The sequence below is a fragment of the Dermacentor silvarum genome, unplaced genomic scaffold (assembly GCF_013339745.2).
Source record: "Dermacentor silvarum isolate Dsil-2018 unplaced genomic scaffold, BIME_Dsil_1.4 Seq12783, whole genome shotgun sequence".
In the NCBI taxonomy this organism is placed as follows: Eukaryota; Metazoa; Arthropoda; class Arachnida; order Ixodida; family Ixodidae; genus Dermacentor; species Dermacentor silvarum.
This window is the reverse complement of record NW_023605694.1, coordinates 27058-44309: the sequence shown is the minus strand read 5'-3', so window position 1 is coordinate 44309 and position 17252 is coordinate 27058. Positions and strand designations below refer to the sequence as shown.

Genomic DNA, 17252 nt, shown 5'->3' with positions numbered 1-17252 from the left:
GGGAAATGCTCTACATTCAGAGCAACACTGCAGGTTCAATGAAGCTTTGCTTTCTGGCTTGAGTGGTAGAATGAGGGAGATGTAAAGGCAGTTTTGAGGTTGGGCCCATGCTGATCAGTCAGTTGCCAACAACTTCAGGCTTAAATTTGCAGCATAGTGAAAAGTTGCTTAACTAGTATGATAGTAAAGGCATCTCCTAAAATGATAGGCCTCTTCCTCACTCAAAACCAAGTTAGTTAGGACCCATTCATTCATAGTGTATTCAAGAGCAGTGCTGTTGGATATCAAAGTGAGGTCTTGCAACCATAGTTTTTCTTTAGAAAGACTATGGCCTGTTTTTAAAAGTTTTGTGGACTTCATTATTAGAAGTGAAAAAGGATCTGTACAGAAGGATAGCATGCTGTGAGCTATTGAATATCATATCTTCCGGGGATCATGCAAAGTTTTAATTGTAACACAGATTCTCAGGTTTGTACACAAAAGCTGATTGAATATTTACTATTTAAGTCATTAGAAAAGAAAAATTAAATATACTGGCTGCCATGCATACATGCTTGCAGCATGCAGGCGCTTTCATCTGCATATGATGCCTAATTGCTTTAAAAAGTCAATGCAGGTTATTTTCCTGCATTTCCATATGTAGGATGCGTGTCACCTCAGTCTACTTTCTGTGCTATAAGCAATGTGATATTACCGTACTTTTGTGTTTTAAATCTGGCATAGGTGGAATTCTTTGAAGAAGTGATAGATTTTGACTAAGCCCCATCTTTCAACAGCACCACAAAGGATCCATATGACACTGATAAGATGTCCATGGACTTTGTGCAGCAGTTTCCAAAACAGGCATTCACAGTTGGTCAAACGGTAAGGACATTTTTCTGCTTCTGCCTGGACTCCGTTTGGTTGAACCAAAGCATGAAGTGAATTCTTGTCTTATTGTTAACCTAATAGCGACTGTAGTCCAATTTGACAGTGTAATGTTGGAATATTGTTTAGTTGGTAATATTTTGGATTGTCTGAAATTGGTTACCAAGCGTTTGTTTTTGAAGTGCAGTAGTTACTATCTGTTGACATTGAATTGTTTGGTTGTTTTCCTGCAGCTGGCATACCAGTTCTCAGATAAAAAACTGTTGAAACTTGTCGTGAAGGAAATGGAAGGTGAGGATCAAACCCATGTTTTGGAAACATCTCTTGTTTAGCTTATCTTCAACGATTGTCTAAGCAGCGTGGTCACCTCTACCAGTTATCCACAAACATTGCCTGTAATAGCAACATCCAACTGACATCAGAATAAACCTGTACATAAGATGGGGACGAAAACACTGTTTTGTCTCTGTGTTTTCTCTTTCACTTTACAGGCTCATTATGGATTACCAACTTGCCCAGTCATCCACCTTGATGTAATAGGTTTTAGTGAAAGTTTCAACTTTTGAGTTGGTCGCTTTAAGATGTAAAAAATTTTAATGCAGTTCTGCTTGCAGCTACATGTCATGACACTGAACACTAGAAAAAAAGTGACACTGTACTGAGAAAGGAAGCTACCTGCTGTACTTTGAGATGACATCATTGTATGCTCATTACTCGAGAGGCCAAAAGCGACTTGTTCGATAAAATTTTTCTAGATTGCTTATGTAGCAAGGACACTGGCAATAACTTCTCATGCACAATTTTGTTTTCTTCTAGAATGAATTATCAGTGTCTTTCTGTTTTCTGCCTCAATAAATTTTTTTTTCTATATACAGTCGCAAGTTTGGATTACCTGAAGGGTGATTCTCCTAAGCCCCACAAAACCCAAGACTGTAAGTTATGTTTCTTCATTATTGGTATAGATGGTGCGCTGGCATGTTTTTAGACCCTTGAAATTGCACATTTGTTGCTTTCTTTCTTTCTTTCCAGTCATGTGATACTTTTAAAATTTTGATACTGGTCAGTTTTTTTTTTGTGTTTGAAGGACTTGGGCATAGTATTTTTTGTTCCTGTAAGTTTGACATGTTTGTGTTACTTGCTACTCTTGCATTCTTATGATCAAATAAGTTGGTTTGAAGTTAGTACGCTCATTTGGTCACAAATTTTGAAATTTTTTATTACATTGGTATACATTTTCCAAAGGCAGGTCACACCTGCAGATCATCAAAAAAGGCTGTGAAAGCTTGAGTTATCTTAAAGGGCCCCTCACCACATCTGGCCATTTTCAGCCGACAACTGAAGTGCATACAATGCGTGCTAATGGTAGTGTCTGCTAAGTTTTACACCTAGACGCCACCAAAAGAATTGAAATTTCAAGCCAAATGCCGTGTGCCTTCTCCTTGTGGGCGCTGCTCTTCCAGCTGGACAGTCGATGTCAATCGCACAAGTGTGCCTACGAATTTGCAGGGCTGTGACCTCACTCACAGTGACATGTGACTTTGAGAATTATTCGAGGCACAACAGTTATTTGTTTGATCTGTTGCTTCAATAGACGAATTAGAGTTTAAAGAAATAATAAAACCTACAAACCAAATGTATGCATGTCCTTGTTTTACTTCATACCGTAGCAAGAGAGATGTACTTCAGTTTCATCCCCATGTTCCCACATTGTGTAGTGGGGCATGCAAGGAACAAAACTATGTCATTTTCTACCGTGTTCCAGCACGCGATTATGCTCTTTGATACGCTCGCGTCTACCTTAGGTTCATGTGGCACTGACTTACCCTACCGCTCCCGCAAGGGCACCTTGAGTATCAAGGTGATGGTGCTTGGTGCCACCACGGAACGGACCCTTAGCCCCCATACCGAAGCTGTCATCTGCACCGTGGTGAAAGGTTTTGAGGTGAAGGTAGAAGCCATGAACGGTGGTGGTCGGGGCCATGGTCAAGCTCTGGCCGACGGGCTCTTCGTCTGTTTACCACGCGGTGAGCCCCGAGACCTTCCTGTGAATAAGACGATGAAACACAGGTGACATTCTAGGAACCATTGGCATACCCATATCGCATAAGTACTTCTTCTTCCAAAAAGCCTGATCGGTCCCTGAAAAGGGGTCGCACCGAAGAAAGCTTTGACAGAACTTGAACTGATTGTGATCACTTCCCACGTTTCCTGATTATCCACTCTCTTGTAGACAACGACTCAGTTGCTGCAATGTCCGTTTTTGTTATTGCTAGGACCTTTGAAAAATTATAGGGAAAAACTACGAAGCAAAGAAACTGTCATCCGGTGATCTTCTTGTTGAAGTGTCACAGAAAGATCATTGCGAGCGACATCCTCCTCAAACAAAAGCAGTTCGCTCACTTGCTGGTGTCCATTACCCCCCACCGCAGTCTGACCACAGTTCAAGGCGTTATATCAGAACGTGATCTGATCCGCGATACAGTCTCTGACCTCTTCGATGGCTTCAGAGATAAGGTGTCATTGCCCTACGCCGCATCACCATAAGGCGAAACGGTGAAGATGTAGTGACACCCCATATTGTCTTGACTTTTAATCGTTCCCACCTACCAGATGCTGTGAAACAGAGTTCATTCACTGCAAAGTCCACCCCTTTGTTCCAAATCAGAGAAGATGCTTTAAGTCCCAAAAGTACGGACACAGATCCAAGACATGTCGTGGAAAACTCACCTGTGCAAAGTGTGGTGCTCATGAGCACCCAACCGAAAGCTGCAGTGCCACTCAAACAGAATGTTCCAACTGTTATGGGCCGCATGCTGGGTACTCGCGAACATGTGAAATATTCCAGAATGAGAAAAAGATAATTCAAATCAAAGTAACGGAAAACATCACATTTCCTGAACGCTGGAAGAAGCTCTCTCCGCAAGATCCTATGTCGACGCAGCGCGCCGGGAGGCCTGGCGCATCTAGTTACGGTGGGCACGCAATACACCTTTGCTAATGCGCACCTTTCTTGGCCCCCCAGCAAGCAGCCAGCTGCACCAACCTTCCCAGTCCCAGAGGTCAACTTCTCACAGACCTCTGGGACAAAAGACAACTGAGAGAGAGTCTACTCCTCTTGACAAACCCTCATCCGCTTCCGAGTCCCCGCCGGAAGCAATGGAAGTGATCCCGGGATCCTCAGTATCTCTGATGCTGAGAGAGTCCCCCAAAGAGAGGCGGAGTTTTCTAGACCGCCTCAAACAAAAAAAACATCTGCCAGTCAAGTCACCTGATAAAGGCAGTGACATTTGAAAACCCGTCCCCTTCTCACTCATAAAAATGGCTGCTGAGCATTATCCACTGGAACTGCCGAGGGCTACTCAAGAACCTGGATGACATATATGAAATACCAACCAAACATATTTTGCCTACAGAAAACACACTTAAACCCAACACGCACAAACTTTCTAAAATAATATGCGGTATACCAGAAAGACAGGCAAAGCAGTGCCCACTCATCGGTGGCGTTGCTATTGTCGAGCAGAAAACAATTCCCTGCCAAAGTATCACTCTGGTTACCGATTTAGAGGCAGTGGCAATACGAGCCCTAACTTTTGGGAGAATAATAACCGTATGTTCCCTATATATTCCTCCGGACCATCACCTCTCCGTCAATGTTGCAGATCCCTCCCTGCAGATTGGAAGGTCGGGAAGGTGGTCCCACTTCACAAGTCCGGCAGCAAAAATTCGCCCTCAACTACCGCCCCATTTTCCCTCACCAGCATTCCTTGTAAGGTCTTGAGCATATTTGTACTCACATTTAGCAAAGCACTTAGACAATAATTCATTTTGCACTAAAGCACAACATGGTGTCCGAAAAACTTGTCTTGCAAAACTCAACTTCTTTCTTTACTCACATCTTTATCTTATTCTTGACAAAGGTTCATTCGCAGACTGTTTTCTTTGACTTCGCCAAGGCCGTCAATAAAGTGTATCATAAATTGCCTCTATTTAAACTTAGCAAACTTAGTCTTGATCCTAACCTCATTGCATGGCTTGAACATTTTCTCTTAATCGGTCACAGTACATTGCGTCAAATAATCATACATCCCCATTTAGCCCCGTGGACTCTGGTGTGCCCCTAGGATCAGTTCTAGGCCCTCTTCTTTTCTTAATTTACGTTAACGATTTACCCAATGATGTTTCTTCTAGCATTTACCTTTTCGCAGATGACTGTGTTATCCTCCATGAAATCTCGGACAGTTCTGATAAGTTCCTACAAGACTATATTAATGCTATCTCTAACTGGCGTGACGTATGGTTAATGCAACTTAACATAACTAAATGTAAATGTATGCATGCAACTCGCAGCAATATTCGTCCGCCAAACTATTACCTTAATGATACTCCCCTAGAAGCCGTAACATCCTATAAATACCTAGGTGTCCACATAACTTCGACACTTCCTGGTCGTTACACATCGATAAGGTAATCAACAATACTAACCGCATGCTAGCTTATTCGCCGAAATTTTTCTTCTGCTCCTATGTCATTTTAAAGTTAATCTTATACAAAATGCTTATTAGGAGTAAAATGAAGTACGCCTCATCCATCTGGGACCCGCACCTTGAAACCCTTTTGCAGTCACTTGAATTAATCCAAAACAATGCCGCGCGTTTCATTTATAGTAATTATAGTCACACATCATGAGTAACTTCCATGAAAAGCTCCTTGGTACTTCCTCTGCTCTCAGACCGACGTAAGTGCTTTCGCCTTGCTTTATTTCATAAACTATATTTCCACAATTCCTACCTGCGCGATAATCTTATATCATCTCCTATATACATTTCCTCTCGCATTGATCATAGCCATAAGGTTGGAATAATTCATTGCCACACCAGAACCTGTCAGGAATCATTTATTCCCAGGACCTCTCAAGAATGGAACCACCTTCCCGGCGCAGTTGTTGCAATCAAGGGCAACTCAAAGTTTCGTTCGGCCATATTTGACATCATCGCTCCCTGATACAATTAACTAATCAATTTTTTTGTGTTAACTAAACCACTTTTGCTGCTTTGTTAGTTACTTATGTATGTTTTTTTCTCTTTCTTTACCCACTCCTCTCTGTAATACCTCTGTCTTGAGGGTATGTTAATAAATAATAAATAAATAGATGAATTTGAAAAACTTATTGACCAGCTCCAGATCTATTCATGTTGGTTGGAGATTTCAATGCGCAGCACCCACAATGGGGATGTACAAAAGTTGATTCTCGGGGTGCGCTAATCGAAAAATTTTTATTGTCCTCCGGTTCCTGTATTTTTAATGAAAAAGAGCCAACATACTTTAATATAGCACACAACTCATACACAGCAATAGACCTTGCTATTGGCTCTCCGGTGCTCTTGGCAACCACTGAGTGGGCTGTTATTGATAATCTGTATGGTAGCGACCACTTTCCTGTTTCTTAAACCACACAGGAAACATTAATTTAGGTGTAAATAATCATAGGAAATTTAAAGAACAAGCTGCTGATTGGAAGAAGTTCCGAGAACTCTCAAAACTGTCCAGTTCATCAATTGTAGACCTAGCTAGGTATAGACGAATCTCAATCCATGATCACACTGCATATTATAGAGGCCGCCCAGAAATCAATCCCACAGACATGAAATAAAACGCAAAACAAGCGAAGGCCATGGTGGAATTGGAGTGCAAGAATGCCCGTGAGAAGCAAAACAAAGCATGGGCAAAATTCCGCAGGTATCCTACAGTTGACAATTTAATAGACTTCAAGTGTGCTAAAGCAAATGGCAGGCATATCCGACATGCATCCAAACGGGAAAGCTGGCAGTCATTCCTCTCATCTGTGAACTGTGAACTCCTACACAGATACACATAAAGTGTACAACAGACTTAGAGCACTTCAAAGGCGCAGTGCTCACCTAGTGCCTCTGGTCAGCACTGCTGGTGATACACTGGAACACCAAGCAGATGCAATGGTCAACATTTTGAATATATTTTCAGCTCAGGCATATATAGACTCCTTCATGCGACACAAGCTAGCGGAAAAGCCGAACCTATCCGTGATAAAAGGACATCCACAGGAGGGTACAATAGCCCTTTCACTATGGAGGAACTGAAGGTGGCTCTGGGAACATGTGGCAACTCAGCAGCAGGCCCAGACAGGATTACATATGGCATGCTGAAGCACGTACATGAACACACCTTTGTAACCAACCTCTTTCTGTTTAACAAAATACTAGTATGGTCCTCTGGGAAGCCTGGAAAGAGGCTGTTATCATACCATTTTAAAACAAGGAAAAGAAGCCGCACTGCAGCTAGCTACAAGCCCATTGCCTTGACTAGTTGCTTGTGAAAGATCTTTGAAAAAATGATAAATTGCCGCCTCGTGTATTTTCTTGAATTTAACGGCCTTCTTGACCGACGTCAAGCTGGATTCAGGTCTGGTCGGTCGACAACTTACCAGCTTGTAGCATTTGAGTCTTATGTCAGGGACGTCTTTATCCAAAACAACACTGTCTTTCTGTATTCTTTGACCTGAAAAAGCCTATGACACGACCTGGCATTATGGCATTCTCCGTGATCTGCATTCTCTTGGAGTCGCGGGAAACATGCTCAATACTATAGAAAGCTACCTCTACGCACCATCGTGGTTCGTGTTGGAAATGTTCTATCGAAGCGGTTTATACTGGAGAATGGCGTCCCCCAAGGTGGCGTTCTCAGCTGCACGCTTTTCATTGTTAAAATGAACTCCCTAAGCAGTGTGTTGCCCAAAACCATCTCTTACTCTTCTTACGTAGACAATGTCCTGATCAGTTTCAAATCCTGCAACTTGGCCATCTGTGAACGGCAAATTCAGTTGGGGGTAAATAAACTCTTAAGCTGGGCAGATGAAAATGGTTTTAAATGTAACTGTGGAAAAACCATCTGTTTACCTTTTTCTAAACAGTGTAGCATTAGGCCAGACCCCACGTCGCACTGAAAGGGCAGATCATAGTCATTAAAAAAGATCAGGAATTCCTAGGTGTTGTGGTTGATGAAAAGCTTACCTTTGTTGCACATATAAAGCAGTTGCGATTGAAATGCTTGAAAGCATTGAACTTACTAAAGATTCTTTCCCATCAGTCATGGGGTACATACCGTGACTGTCTACTGAACCTTCTGAATAGCGTAGTCTTGTCACGTATTGACTATCGCTCGGTAGTGTACGAATCAGCGTCAAAGTCTGTGCTAAAGATGCTTGACCCAGTGTACCACCTCGGGCTCCGTCTGGCCACTGGTGCTTTCAGAACAAGCCCAATAGCCAGCCTTTATGTTGAGGCGAACAGATAGTCACTGGAATGACGAAGGCAGTGCACAAGCAATAGTGTATGCCCCTAAGGTGGTTTCTCATGTAGAGCAACCATCTGGTGCACTTTTGCGGGACACAACCAACACCCATTTGTTTTTGAGGTGACCATCAGCAATGCCACCATATCTCGTAGTAGAGTCGCGTCACACCTTGAAAGCCTGCACATACCGGTCTCCAATCTCCAGGTGGCTCTCATAAAGACACCATTGCACCGTGGGAACTACACGCTTTTAACTGTGATATGTAATTTCTTGAGGTTAGCAGACATGGGCATCCTCTCGCAATAAATCAGCATTTCATGTACTTGCAGGCAAAATACAGGTGCGTCGAGTATTACACTGACGCCTCTAAGTCCTCAGCTGTCGCATGTGCTGCACATGGCCCTGAATTTTCTGAATCGAAAACAATGAACGAACATCAAGCATATTTACTGCAGAATGCTGTAGCATACTCCTGGCCGTAAGGCACATCCTGCAGAAGAAAAAAACCAGCCCCATCATATACACAGACTCCCTCAGTGCGGTGACTGCGTTGTCATCCGGTAAAAAGCATATAAGTCCAGTGACTAATTTCCTTCTAAAATGTCTCATGTTGGCTCACAAATCCAAAGTTAAAATCACACTGTGCTGGGTGCCGAGGCACTGCAACATAGCTGGCATTGAGGTAGCTGACAAACTTGCGGAGTCGGCTGCTCTTTGTAATTCTCTTGACATAGATAATGTACCCTACGAGGACCTCAGGCCACACATTAGAAACAGAATCTACAGTGTAGACCGCTTATAACGTAAGTCGCTGGAGTCGCGAATATCTGCACTATAAGCGGTACTGCACTATAACCAAAACAACGATTTTCAAGCCCTGCACGTATGCAGAACATATGTAGACCAAGCATGTAGACACGCTTTGTACTATCGCGCACATTGCGATTACGTTTTCGCCATTGAGCTGGCGAAAACATGATCGCGATGTAGCCGCTGCTCTTCAAGCTCGACAGCTTTGCACCGAGCCAAAACAAACAACTGTTTGCCGCAACCGCTGCGGAAAAAACCGTGACTGCTATCGACGCGATTATGTGACTGTTATCGTGACTGTTATCGACGCGATTATCGACTCAATTAATTTTAGGCCCTATACACCACTGTTTCTTATCCTTCTCCTTGAGTACTGCTTACTAACCTGAGTCGACCACCAACCTTGTGTTTGGCGCTCTTTGGCCACAGTTGCTCTTGCACCATAAAAATCTACTACTAACTATCTTACCGCTAGTCAGGTGCCATCGGTACAACAACGCGTTGTATCGTAATAAGGATCAATAAGCTGGGCCAACATCTCGAAATGTACACGCACTGAGGAATCCATTCCGCAGAAGCAGCCAGACAACAATGCAAGTGTTCTCGTGCACAGCTCGCAAGATTGTGCACAGAGCAAAACGAAACAGACGCAACAGCTCGGGGGCTTGTGCGCAAGACCGTCACTGGAAGTGTGCTGTGCAACAAAAACGCGATAAAAACAATGAAAAAAAGGCAGTGACATCTACGTCACGTGACGCTATCCCCTGGCTCTGGTATGGAATAATGCAGGGAAGGAATTGAAATCATGGGTTCATGACACTTCAAATATTTCTATCTCTGCTAATGAACCAATTTGAAAAATTCTTACGGTAGAATGCTCCCGAGAGGGCACGTAACAACTTTCAGCATATAACCAAAATTAGATATGTGGCCTTGTAAGGGGCCCTATAAGAACTGTGTATAGGACAATCTATAGCAACTACACAGAAAGCAAGCTGCAGGGTTAAATGTTTACATATGCCATAGGTATAAGCTTTTTTAGATGGGTTTTACTGCTGTACAATTGACTTGTAGTTTTCATGTGCTGATTTTGCAAAGTGCAGTGTTTTCTAACATCCAGTGTGTGTTGTTTCCAAGGCACTTACATGCCTTTACAAATAAATCTTTTCAGACCCTGATTGGGCTGCTGTTACCAGATGCTGCCGTTGTTTTTGAAAAGGCTGAAGGCTCTACAGTGAACCTTACTGGACATGCCAAAGGGTAAATTTAAAGTGACATGCTGAAGGGTTTGCATGCAGCAACATAGGACAGTCTTTATGTTAGGTAGTCATGGTGTTTATACTGGTCTTGTACTGCACTTTCTTTTGATGTCTTTTCATTCAACATCTCAACTACTGTTTTTTGTCAGGAAAATGGTACGTCAGTCTATCATCAATCCAGACTGGGATTTTAATAAGATGGGCATTGGAGGGCTGGACAGAGAGTTCAACGCTATATTCAGAAGGGCATTTGCCTCAAGAGTTTTTCCACCTGAAGTTATTGAACAGCTTGGTGAGTTCGAAGGAACACTTTCATCTCTGTGAAAATAAGTAATAATGTTGATGCTAGCCACTAGTTCGACAGTTTCTGTGATACTGAATTAGTTCATCTATAAATTGCTGTCCTGTCAGCACTCTCACTCATGCAGATAAAGCATGAGCAGAAGTTGCGACTGAGTGCCGTTTGTCTTTCTGATTGGCCATACTGTTTAAGGCCTTCTAAAAGCCTTCGTGGGCATAAATGCAAATTCATAAAGGCATTTCTTATTCTCTCATGGTGCTTGTGTTTGCAGACCTGAAGCATGTCCGCGGCATCCTTCTCTATGGGCCACCTGGTACTGGGAAGACTTTGATGGCTCGTCAGATTGGCAAAATGCTGAATGGACGAGAACCAAAGAGTAAACGGACCTCAGATATTAAACAAGTATGTTGGTGAGTCTGAAGCAAACATTCGGCGCCTTTTTGAGGACGCAGAAGAGGAAGAAAAAGGTACACTCACTGACTTTGCACTGTTTTCATTTAGCTCCTTCACATTTATATTTTTCTCTTATGCTCTTTCTTTTCAGTTGGGTGTCAACAGTGGCCTCCACATCATAATTTTTGATGAAATTGATGCTATATGCAAGCAGCGAGGCTCAGTGGTAAGACTTGTAGAAAACAGAATGAATACTGGCCTTGGGTTTTGAAGTCGTCTGCTGCACAATTGTTATGTTTGTATGCAGGCTGGAAACACAGGTGTTCATGACACTGTGGTGAACCAGTTGCTGTCCAAAATAGACGGCGTGGAATCATTGAACAACATTCTAGTGATTGGTATGACCAACCGTCGGGACATGATTGACGAGGCGCTGACCCGACCAGGTCGTCTTGAGGTGCAGATGGAGATTGGGCTCCCCGACGAACCTGGTCGCCTCCAGATTCTGAACATCCACACAGCGCAGATGCGCACTCACCGCAAGATGGCTCCTGATGTGGACTTGGCTGAGCTGGCTGTCCTTACTAAAAACTTTTCAGGTGCCGAGCTAGAAGGCTTAGTACGTGCAGCACAGTCAACTGCCATGAACCGGCTCATCAAGGTGAGTTCACTATGCTGGTCCAGTGCAGTTACCAATAAGGCAGTGTGTGCTCTTTTCACTAGCAGCTTCCCATTCTTCCCGCATGCCGTATTTGTGTTAAATTTCTGCCATGATTGCATAGTAGCAGCAATAATACTGCTTATGCTTCATATTATTTTGCAAAATAAATGCATTCTGTGACAGAGCACAGGTACTATTATTTGCATGTACTTGCAGGTCTGTTGTTAAACAGAACATGCAGGCATCTGACTTGCATCTTGCAAAGGCTGCAGTTGTTGGTGTTTGCGGAAGTGCTGTCAATGCATTATGCAGCTATGTAGAGAAGAGCTAGGGCCATCTTCCTTGTGCCATCTGCCACAAAAACTATGCTTCCTGACTTACCATGCAGGAAAATTTGCTCATGCTCGGCTTATATGTGTTCCCATAAATAATGGACTTACCTGTACATTTCCTCTTGAACCTTTGCCAAAATAATCTGTCACAAATGTTTTTCAGTTGGGTAAGGATAACTAATCGCCATATGTTCTTAATCCAGGCAGGAAGTAAAGTGGAACTTGACCCGGAAGCTGCTGAGAAGCTTCTTGTTACCCGACCTGACTTCATGAATGCACTGGAGAATGACGTGAAGCCGGTAAGAGTTGAATCTCAATTAACTAAAGCTTTTATGTCTTGCTTGGTTTAACTTGTTGATCATGGTATTACAGGCATTCGGAACTAGTTCAGAAGAAATTGAACAATTGGTGTCTAAAGGTGTTACCACATGGGGACCACAGATAAGTGCCATACTGGAAGATGGTGATTTATTCATCCAGCAGGCACGATCTCCAGAGTCGAGAGGTTTGGTCACAATCCTTCTTGAAGGTGGGTGCTGTTCATATCTTTGATGAGTACTGCTTATTGTTCCTTTTGGATTAAGATTGAAACGAGAATTATAAAGCATATTGGAGAGTTTCTGTAAGAAAACTAAACTTGAGAAATTTTTAAATGTGAAGCACCATCTGTAATAAAGATAACTTAAACACATCAGAGGTGTATTCTTATGTAAAATTGCATGCACAGTAAAGGTTTAACGTCCATATCTCTAGTTGCTGCTTGCTTTTTGCATTCGTATATTGCATAACTGGCATTTTTATGTGAGGTGAATACTCGAGCACACTGATGAAAAAGTTAGTTTAAGATTTCATGCTTCCCTTTTTTAAATGCATTGTAAGTTGTAACCATGGCATTGTATCAGAAAAATTCCTCATCAATTTTGGTCTGATGCCAGCTCTGACTTTGCTCCATCTCAGTGTTGCAGAAAAAGTTAGTGTGGTTCAGAAACTGATTTGGTAAACCGATCAAGCATCACATAATGCTCTAAAGCAGGGATCAAGCATCACATAATGCTCTAAAGCAGGGGACGGCGATGCCTGTCGGCACCATGCTAAACCCTGCGGTGTTCGACTCGCGTTCGTTTGCGATGCGTTGATTGCTACGCGTCGATTGCAATGCGTAGTTCATTTCTCGCCTTGCTGCCGCTTTCGTTGCAGTCTTTTCTTCTTGTGAGTGGGTGTTTTGCATCCATGTTTGCACTCGTCTGTCTAAAGAAACTTTGAACAGGTCGCGAAACCGCGATTTCCCAGACAGAGACGCGGAAAGAAACGGCTCATCTCATTACCCAGCGCGTCTGCAGACCCCGAACGTATCGCGGATTGGGACAAGAACATATGACGCAGATCGCCGGGCAAATGGGGAGACTCGCGTCGTGTCTCGCCTGAAGTCCGCCCATGTCTCAGCATGGTCCGGCACAGTCCCGAAGTGCAGCGCACCAAGCGGCCGGCGGCGGCAGGCATCACACTCGGTGCTTCCGCGACACCCGCTCTCGGCACACTAGTGATATAATCTCGACCGGGTGAAGTGGGTCGTCACCGCAAGAATCAGGAGACGGTGATGAAGGCGGGCATCGTGATGATGAAAAAAATTAGAAAGTATTGTATTCACTTCATTGGTACATGGTTTGGCTCTATCCGAGTCTCGAGCGGTTCTGCCTAACAAGGGGGGCCAGGACTTGGTCTTGTGGTAGCCGATGTCTCCTTCGGGGAACTTGTGGAAGTGTCAGTCCTCTGTCCGGTGGTCAAGTTGACGACCTCCTCCCCCTCGGGTCCTCTCCTTTGGTAGCTCGCCTTTTGTGTCTGCTCAAGTCGTAGAGGTGTGACGCTTTCTCGGGGATGAAGGGGATTATCTCGTCACGGGAAAGGCGCTCGGGCTTGTTTCCCACATTTCAGAGGTACAGTTTCAAGAAAGATCATAACCGCCTCTTGGGTATGAAGATAATTGCCCCGACACGGGAACGTGCGCGGGTTTGGTTTCCCACAACTGAGATGCAGAGTTCCAAGCCGATCATAACAGCCCGTCCACCGCCACAGGAGGTCTCGAAGGGGTTGCAGCATCCAAACACCTCGAAGAGACCGGCAAACCCCGTGCCTCTGCTTCGTTTCGCCGTTCGTTCCAAGGCAGGCCAGGTGACACCTTCTGGAAATAGACCACGCCAAGCCAAGGCACAACAAATAGAGAGCACCCAACTAACCATGAGAACTGCCAGGTTCACACATTCTTCACATAAAACCTTATCAGAATTATACCTGCAGCCCTTGTTTGAGATTCCCGAAAATTAACAAAAGGAAAAAAACTAGACTTCAATGCATATTTCAACCTACCTAATACCTAACGTTTTTGTTTCTCTTGCCCGGGAAAGCCGCGTTTATTGAAAGACTGAGAGCGCATTGAAAATGATCAAAGGGATAAATGCTGCGCGGCGATTTAGTTACTCGTTGGGTCAGTGCTACCTGCCAGTACCAGCGCTTCTAATGCCAAATGTACTGCGCTCTGATGACCGCTTCAACTCCTAATTAAGCTGATTCATAAAGTGGCAGTTAAAGCCAGGAAACAAAAAGCCAGGATACTCTATCTGCTCGCAACACCGGGAAAGAAAACTGCTTCTTCGAACTCGCTTGAGCAAATTAAACTTCCACAATGGTAACCGATAAATGCACCTACCCTGTAAGCATTGAATTATCCAAAATGGTTTATTTCTACAAACCTCGAATGTTAATGCCTATCTACAAAATCAGCACGTCCACGAGCCACCACCATCGCAAAACTTGCTTCGCAGTTTTATTCGTGTCACTGGCTCTCATAACAATCAATACAGCGAAACACCGAGATTAATGCGGAACCTTTGAAATTAAAAGAAATAAGGTCTTAATAACTAACAAAAAAAAAAAATGCAACGTGTTTTATTTACAAATTTACAAATGAGAACCTTATGGAGGCGCCCAATTCGACAATTACTACCTCTTAATGCGCACTCGACTAGGTCGCAATCTGAAAGTCATTGGGCCTCGCCATGGGCAATAAAGGGCGCCAGACATACACTGCCCCCTCCCGTCACCTGTCAATTCGTGTGGCCGCAGCTTTCTTTCTCGTCTCGGAGAGGGAGGCCGTAAACGCGAGGAGAATCGCCATTCTTCCTTTGTCCTCGCTCTCGTGGACAAAGGAAGCTGCTCTCCCCCTCATTGACGGTTTGACTGGCCCTTTGTGTGCGCGCGTACCTCAGCCAGGTTGATCTTTTCAGCCGCATTCCTACTCGCGGAGACGCTCCCTGTTCTGTTGCCATCCGCCTTTGGTGACGTCTCCGTTTTCTCAACCACCATAACGAGCCCTGTGAAATTCTGCATGATGGCCTGTTCCCTTTGCTTACGGGCTGTGGTGTGGCGTCTTTCTCGAATTTGCGCTGTGCTAAATACTTCGCTCATTTGCGCCGTCTGAAAAATTTTTGCCTCGCCAGGCGGTCACCGAATGTACCTCTACAATCCCCGATCGCCCAGTTCCTGCCCTGTTTGGCCGCCATGTCAGTCTCCTCTCCTTTGGACGATTCCAGAACGTCGCTCAAATGCGGAAGTACAAGGGAGTTTTTCAGCGCCTCCTTGACCTTTTTGGGGCTGCTAAAACAAGGCTTGTCTCCGTAAGGAACGTTCTCCGGAAGAGCCACTGTTTCTACTCCCATAGCGTAATCGTTCTCTTCTTGTGCCGCACTTCCTTCTTTAACAACCTTCAGAAGGTCTAAAGATCCTTTTGAATGCGGCAGCACCAAATTAGTTTCTAATTCCTCTGCTAGCCCTTGCTGCACCGCAGTATGCCCACTGACCTGGATGCCTTCTCGCTAGCGCCTTTTTCCCCGCTTTCACTAGCTATGTGCTGTGCTTCCTGAGTGCCTATGTCATGAGGCCTTTCCCTTTCTTTGTTGCCGTGCCTTATCTCCGCCGCGATCTTCTGGGCCTGGGGACGTGGGAGAGCTTGGACCGTATGGTCGCCAAAACTCAGGCCCTTCTTCTTTAACAGCATCTCCGAGCGATTTGAAAATAAGTAGGGGTATTGCTTGGACAGATTTTGCGATACTGCGACTTCAGTCAGAAATATTCCGAATGGCCCCTCGATCTTTACGCTGGCTATGGGCAAACACACACTATCCTCCTCAACTACCTGCCGGATCCACGCATGTTCCCCGGTGAAATCCTCAGGTTGCACATACGCAGGGTGGACGATGTCCATTGTCGCAGCCGAGTCCCTAAGTACCCTACATGGCATTCCATTCACTGCGAAGTTGCAAATGTAGGGTTCTAAGAGCTACAAGTTGCCGTCGTCATTCACCAAGAAAAAACAATCCTAGGCTTCCGACAGCCGATCGCAAGGTGTCCAGGCTCCTGGCAACGGAAACAGACGACCGGTTTTCTAGCCTCAAACGCCCTTTCTGTTTTTCTTTCGTCTTTCGCTGCACTGTTATTCTGGCCTAAATTATCTGTCGGCACGTCTTTGGTCTCACTTCCAGCTTTCTCTTTGTGAAAGGGGCGCCTGTTTTCCTCTGCCGAATTTAGTCAACGGCCTGACGCGCGTTTTCTTGGATTCGCGACCTGCGGCGAATTCATCCGCTAGCACTGCAGCACGGTCTAAGTCCTTTTCGCCCGACCTATCTTGAATCCACAGGCACATTACTTCGCTCAAGGACCCATAGAACTGCTCCATGCAGATTAGCTCAACAACCTTGTCGTGACAACCGAACGCATCTTCCCATTTTAGCCACTCTTGACTTTCAGTGTATAACTGAAATCTTGAAAACACTCGCCCCAGTGTCCTAACTGCCTCCGAAAACGGCGGCGGAAAGCCTCCGCTGAGAGCCGATATTTTCTTAGCAGCGCCGCTTTTACTTGCTGATAGTCCTCTGACTCGTCCTTCGTTAGCCTTGCAATTATTTCAGTTGCTTTGCCAGGAAGAATGGTCAGAATCTGTTGCGGCCAACTCTCTAGTGCCAACCCGTTTTTCTCGCAGGTTCGTTCAAAAACAATCCCATGTCATCGTTCACCTTGTACGATGGCATGAGATCCCTTATTTTCACTCTTGCTTCACCTGAACGCCTTTCATCTATTAAGAGGTTATTCGCCGATTGCCTGGCCAGATCCCACTGCACGTCTAGTTCTTTTAGCTTTAGTTCATGAGCTCTTCGTTCCTCTCATTCCTTTCTTTCTGCAGCTTCCTTTTGATCAGCTCTGTGCCTTTCTTTCTTTTCTGCAGCGTTTTGTTCAGCTTTCTCAGC

The 17252-nt window shown here is 44.5% G+C and overlaps 1 pseudogene; it reads left to right on the top strand.

Annotated features, from left to right (window-relative positions):
• The window catches only part of LOC119434560 (vesicle-fusing ATPase 2-like), a 49034-nt pseudogene that overhangs the window by 13213 nt on the left and 18569 nt on the right, over nucleotides 1-17252 (top strand).